General features: G+C 43.6%; 1 pseudogene; it reads left to right on the top strand.

Annotated features, from left to right (window-relative positions):
* Positions 1–5,107: 5,107 nt before the first annotated feature.
* On the top strand, positions 5,108–5,225 carry LOC126238355 (5S ribosomal RNA; annotated as a pseudogene).
* Positions 5,226–6,315: the final 1,090 nt, after the last annotated feature.

The following is a 6,315-nucleotide window of genomic DNA, read 5'->3' as shown; positions in this document are numbered from 1 at the left end:
TTGGCGATCTTTTGTGAGACTCTTCGGTACTGCACCATCGCGACCATTTTCATTTTATCTCGGTGAAATTTATTCTTTCTGTGTTTATTACTTTTAGCAGCAATTTATTAGCAATGTCTACTTTGTAACCTATGTTAACTGTTATCTTTTTACTGATCTTCTGTTTCTCTATCCTCCCTGCTCATTGGGATATTGACTGCCCTGTGCACTAGGCTACGGAAGGCTGCTCCTTTATAAGCCTGTGGATGGTATGAATCATTAGGAACCACAGCATCAGCTGTCGGTTTTCTGCAAACAGTGAATGTGTGCTTATTATCCTGATTTCTAATGTTCAAATCGAGGAACTATAAACTGCTGTCACCTTCGTGCTCTACAGTAAACTGAATTTTGCAGTAGGCATCGTAGGACCTATATACCTTTTCATCAGCATCATCGAAACAGTCACTAATTACAAAGGGTCATCTATATCAAGTTTATAATGAAGTTTTACTCATGATGGCTTGGTCACACTTTAAAATTTTGTCTTCTAGGCAGTGATAAAAATGTCAGCCATAATCCCTGAAATGCTGGACCCTATAGTTAAACTACTGTGCTGAATATAAAAAAACTTATGATTAAAAGTGAAATATTTAAACCTTTAATCAGCTGTAAAAAGTAAATGAATTCAATGGTCTCTTGTACTAAAATTTTCTTCTATTTACGGCAATTCTTTCTCATTTTCTTTATCGTTTCGTTAACTGGAACATTGGAGTATAGGCTCTTAAAATACAGTGAAACCAAACGGGAAATGTCAGTGACTGGATTCTCTTTAATTTCATCGATCAGAGGTACACAATCACTCACCGAATAGCATGTGCTTCGGCCATGGCAAGAAATTCCTGAAGGTGACTTTCGCTGTCTGTATACTTCCATGCAATAACCAATAGAGGATTATATGCTTGCCCCCGTAGGGTCGCTCCTTATATTGTTAGTTATGATGAACGTCAGTTTCAAATCGAACATTTATACAAAGTTTGGTAAATATCAGACTGGCTGGTTCATGCTGTAACACTTTCAGTTCTGTTACTGTAACGTTATTACAGATTATCTGTTACACATCACGTTCGCGTACTGTGACACAAGATTATAGTCCGGTGAACGGTGGGTAAAAGATGATAGTAATGCCATCAACTGTCGACAACGCATCTACCAGTCTCGGCCCTGCTCTGTTAGCGTTGATGCACTGGTAATAACCACCTGAGCAGTGTGTTTTTTGTGTTTAATGACACTTTGTCATTATTTCAGGTTTAAATTATGAGGGTCACTCCATAAGAAATGCACACTATTTTTGTAAAAATACATTTTTCATCCTGCATGTGTGAGAGTTTTACAGTGTGTAGATACATCCATCCCACTTGTTTTCAAACTTAGTTCAACCTGTTCCCGTGAGTGGCGCCGTCACAGCATGTCTTCAAGATGGCTGCTACACTTGTCGTTCGTCAGAAGCAACGTGCTGTCATATAATTCCTGTGCTGTGAAAACGAGACAATGGGAAACATCCACAAGAGGTTGAAACACGTGTATGGAGATGCTGCTGTCGATCGCAGTACAGTTAGTCGGTGGGCAAGCAGGTTACGTGATGAAAGCGGGCACGGCAATATTGAGGATTGTCCTCGCAGCGGCAGGCCCCGTACGGCACACACTCCAGACCATGTGCAGAGAGTTAACAAATTGGTGACTGCTGACAGACGCATCACAGTGAACGAATTGTCACGCTACGTTGGGATAGGGCAAGAAAGTGTTTGCAGAATACTGAAAGTGTTGGTGTTAAAAAAGGTTTGTGCCAGGTGGGTTCTCAGGATGCTGACAGTGGCTCAAAAAGAAACAAGAAAAAACGGTATGCAGCGAACTTTTGGAACAGTACGAGAATGGTGGAGATGAATTTCTTGGAAGAATTGTGACAGGTGATGAAACATGCATGGTTCCATCATTTTTCACCAGAGACAAAGAGGCAACAAATGGAATGGCATCACGCAAATTCACAAAATAAATAAATAAATAAATAAATTCAAAACCACACCTTCTCCTGGAAAAGTTATGGCTACAGTGTTTTTCGATTCCGAAGGACTCTTGTTTGTGGACATCATGCCAAGTGGAACCACCATAAATTCTGATGCGTATGTGACAACACTAAATAAACTTCAAGCTCAACTGGGTCGTGTTCGACCACATCGGCAAAAGTAGGATGTTTTGCTGTTGCATGACAATGCACGGCCGCATATCAGTCAAAAAACCATGGAAGCGATCACAAAACTCGGATGTGCAACACTGAAACACACGCCTTACAGTCCTGACCTGGCTCCATGTGACTATCATCTCTTTGGGAAACTGAAAGACTCTCTTCGTGGAACAAGGTTTGAAGATGATGATTCCCTTGTGCACGCTGCCAAACAGTGGCTCCAACAGGTTGGTCCAGAATTTTACCGTGCGAGTATACAGGCGCTGGTTCCAAGACGGCGTAAGGCAGTTGAGAGGGATGGAAATTATGTGGAGAAATGAAAATATTGTTCCTAAAGGATTTATCTACGCACTGTAAAACTTTCTAACATGTAGAATAAAAGATGGATTTAAAAAAAATAGTGTTCATTTCTTTTGGAGTGACCCTCGTAGATCCAGTTTTGTGGTATAGCAAAACGCCGTCAACTGTACATCATATGAACCAAACGAAAACGTATTTCTACGCTGGGAAAGAATTCTACATCGGCTTCGCATGATAAACAATGCTGAGTGACGGAGAGTTTGTGGAACTACGACACTGGATTTCCCCCCCATAAGCACGAGTATGTTTCCTTTTCTTTCGCCCTGTTTAGTTTAATTGGATAAGTTTAATGTGCGAAACATGCACCCTGATGCCACCCACTCCGATCAAGGGCTCTCCCCCCAGGCGCCACCCACCCTCAGCAAGGGGCATCTAGTATGAGGGGCATTGCTGGGAGCTCTGATGCCCTAGGAACTTGGGCATGTTCTCCATGACCATTGCATATATGGGGAGCTAACAGCTCATTCGTCATCAGTGTGATCACTGTGTTGTACATAACTACCTTAGTATGTTGTATTGGGTACCGCATTGGCTTTCAATTGCATCTATGAGTCTGTTCAGTTATAATGTGCAGATGATCTTTAACCCTGCACGCTATTTAAGGTGTCATCCCCATTCAGACCACACTACAGGAAAAATTTTGTGAATGACGGTCAAACCCAAAAGGGAACCAAAAATTAATTCAGCTGAAAGGTGATGTAAAGCAAAGGAATGAATACTTCAAAAAAGGAAAGCTGAAACTGTGGGTAGCTGGGTCAGCATCAAAGGCTGCCATCATGAAAAAGTAAGTAAGAGTAAAAAGCATAGTCAGAGATGCAAGACTACAGCACGAGAAAGGAAGTTGGTGCTGCATCGGTTTGGGGCCCGATGCTCTACACACACATACTGACGAAAGAGTTGCGAGCCTCCTGAGGTGTCTTCAAAATGAAAACAATCAAAGCGACAATAGGTGTGGCGCATATGTAGAGGGTGTTCTGAAACGCGAAGGTAAAACTTCAGAAATATAAAAAGAAGAAAGAAGGGCTATGTCAACTTGGGTCCGGAAAAGCACCATTAGAGACTTTTTCGACATGTATATCCTACAAACTACACTATATGCCAGTTAGTGCAGTCTCGTTACCTATCAGAGGAAGTGTTCAAAGTGACCTCCACCTTCCCGAATACAGGTCTCCCTTCGTCGCCGCATTTAATTCTGCACCCTCCCAAAAATGCTGGGGGTAGTTCTTACCGGCTGCAAGGCAGGCACAACGTGTGCGTGTAGAGTAGCTTCATTCACAACAACAGTCGAATAAACGAGAGACTTTATGTGTCACCAAAAGTGCAAGTCTAGAGGGTTTAAATCGGACGAACAGAGTGACCAAGTAATCGGTACACCTCTGGCTATCCAGCACTCAGGAAAATGTGCATTCAGGTGCCTTCAGGTAGACAGAACGAAATGTGCGGGAGCATCATCGTGCACGAAATACAGTGATCGACGAGGTGCAAGCGTGTCTTCTAAGTACTCAGACAATGCAGTACACAAGAAATCCGTTTAGTTGGATCCAGTAGGTCTCTCTGAAAGGACGTAGGGTCCCATAAGCAATCACCAACAATGATTGACCAGATGTTAATGGGAACCTTTGTTGGTGAGACGACTGGATAAATGCAAGGGGGTTTGTGTCCGTCCACAGGCGCTGGTTATGATAATTATGGATTTCGTACCTTGTGAATATCACTTCAAGTACAAATCAAACAATAGCTGTAAACTTTGTTGTCATAACATAGAAAGTTACTCTTGGAAGATAATCCGCAGAACACAAGGTTTGTGCCCGCTGCAGATGGTACAGATATAGCATGAAAACCGCTCCAGATAGTCACGCGCGATACACTGCTTTGCATGTCTAACCAGGAATTTCCTGCATAGTACTGAGTAGACCTGTTTCATCCTATGGTGCTATACATCTTGGTCGACCCCTGTTCCCTGGTGGACGTGTGAAATTCCCAGATTCACAGAGGCGCCCATTAATTCCTTCAAATGTCTTTCGGTTTGGTAATCTGCGCAGTGGGTGGGATTCGTGGTACAATGTATTACCATCCGCCAAACCGCACATGTAATTTAATGAAAGGTCGCGACCTTTTCGTTGGTGTACATTTCCAGACTGCAAACCATGGGTACAGGTAATTACAAACCACCACATGCACAATTTTGCTAACTATTACGGATTCATTAACGTTCCTAGTACTACGTGCCACTTCAGACCAGACTACACACCACAATTAGTAGCCATGGATATGCCGACAGCTACGTATCTAACTGGTGATCGCTGTACTTCATCTGCGCGCTGGAAGATATTCAGACTCACATCACATTAAGTCACAATTTGGTTAGTTGTGTAACACTTCTAACAGGTGTCGTACATTTTACTCTGGCAAACAGCAGTTGTCAGCATGCTCTGCGTAGCAGTAAAATCCTCGAATAGCTCGGTAACTATGCATTGCCGGTCCCACATTGACAGTGATTCTTTTTTTCTTGTTGTGTGAAGAATTCATGCCAACGGCCTTGCCGTAGTGGTAACACCGGTTCCCGTCAGATCACCGAAGTTAAGCGCTGTCGGGCTGGGTCAGTACATGGATGGGTGACCATCCGGACCGCCGAGCGCTGTTGGCAAGCGGGGTGTACTCAGCCCTTGTGAGGCAAACTGAGGAGCTACTTGATTGAGAAGTAGCGGCTCCGGTCTCGTAAACTGACATACGGCCGGGAGAACGGTGTGCTGACCACATGCCCCTCAATATCCGTATCCAGTGACGCCTGTGGGCTGAGGATGACACGGCGGCCGGACGGTGCCGTTGGGCCTTCCAAGGCCTATTTGGACGGAGTTTGGTAGTTTACTTTTAATGAAGAATTCATTCCTGAAGTTTTGCCGTCGAGTTTTGAACCACACTGTATAACAGTCCCTCCAGAACAAACACAAAGCTATGACTGACTAGTACAATGTTTCAATTTCTTGTTACTGCGAGACGACAGCGAGTGCTGCTTAGCCCACTGTTCGGGGCCTCCACCGCTTTGACAGCAGTCTTCAGTACGGTGCATTTCCCGAAACTCGTAGTTGATAGCGGTTCGGACGTTCTTATCATGAAACAGATTTTTTCTAAAATTGCCAATGAAAGTATTTTTCCTCACTTGTTGCCCTTCTGTTATCACTCAGCAATAGTGTGAAACAAATACACTGATGGAAAAAATGAGTTGTGCGACATAAACGAAATTGCGTAGGCGTGTTTCTCCATCTGGAAGAAGATATTTATTCAAATTTCGCGCCAGTCGCGTCAGGATAGCGCCAGTAGCGCCACCATGAGGATAAAAATCAAGTTTACTTTAAATATACGCTGTAACGGTTGTGAGTGTTAGTTACACTACTGTCCATTAAAATTGCTACACGATGAAGATGACGTGCTACAGACGCGAAATTTAACCGACAGGAAGAAGATGCGGTGATATAAAAATGATCAGCTTTTTCAGAGCATTCACACAAGGTTGGCGCCGGTGGCGACACCTACAACGTGCTGACATGAGGAAAGTTTCCAACCGATTTCTCATACACAAACAGCAGTTGACCGGCGTTGCCTGGTGAAACGTTGTTGTGATGCCTCGTGGAAGAAGGAGAAATGCGTACCATCACGTTTCCGACTTTGATAAAGGTCGGATTGTAGCCTATCGCGATTGTGGTTTAATGTATCGCGACATTGCTGCTCGCGTTGGT

Source organism: Schistocerca nitens, chromosome 2 (assembly GCF_023898315.1).
Source record: "Schistocerca nitens isolate TAMUIC-IGC-003100 chromosome 2, iqSchNite1.1, whole genome shotgun sequence".
Classification (NCBI taxonomy): Eukaryota; Metazoa; Arthropoda; class Insecta; order Orthoptera; family Acrididae; genus Schistocerca; species Schistocerca nitens.
This window is presented reverse-complemented; position numbering and strand designations above follow the sequence as displayed.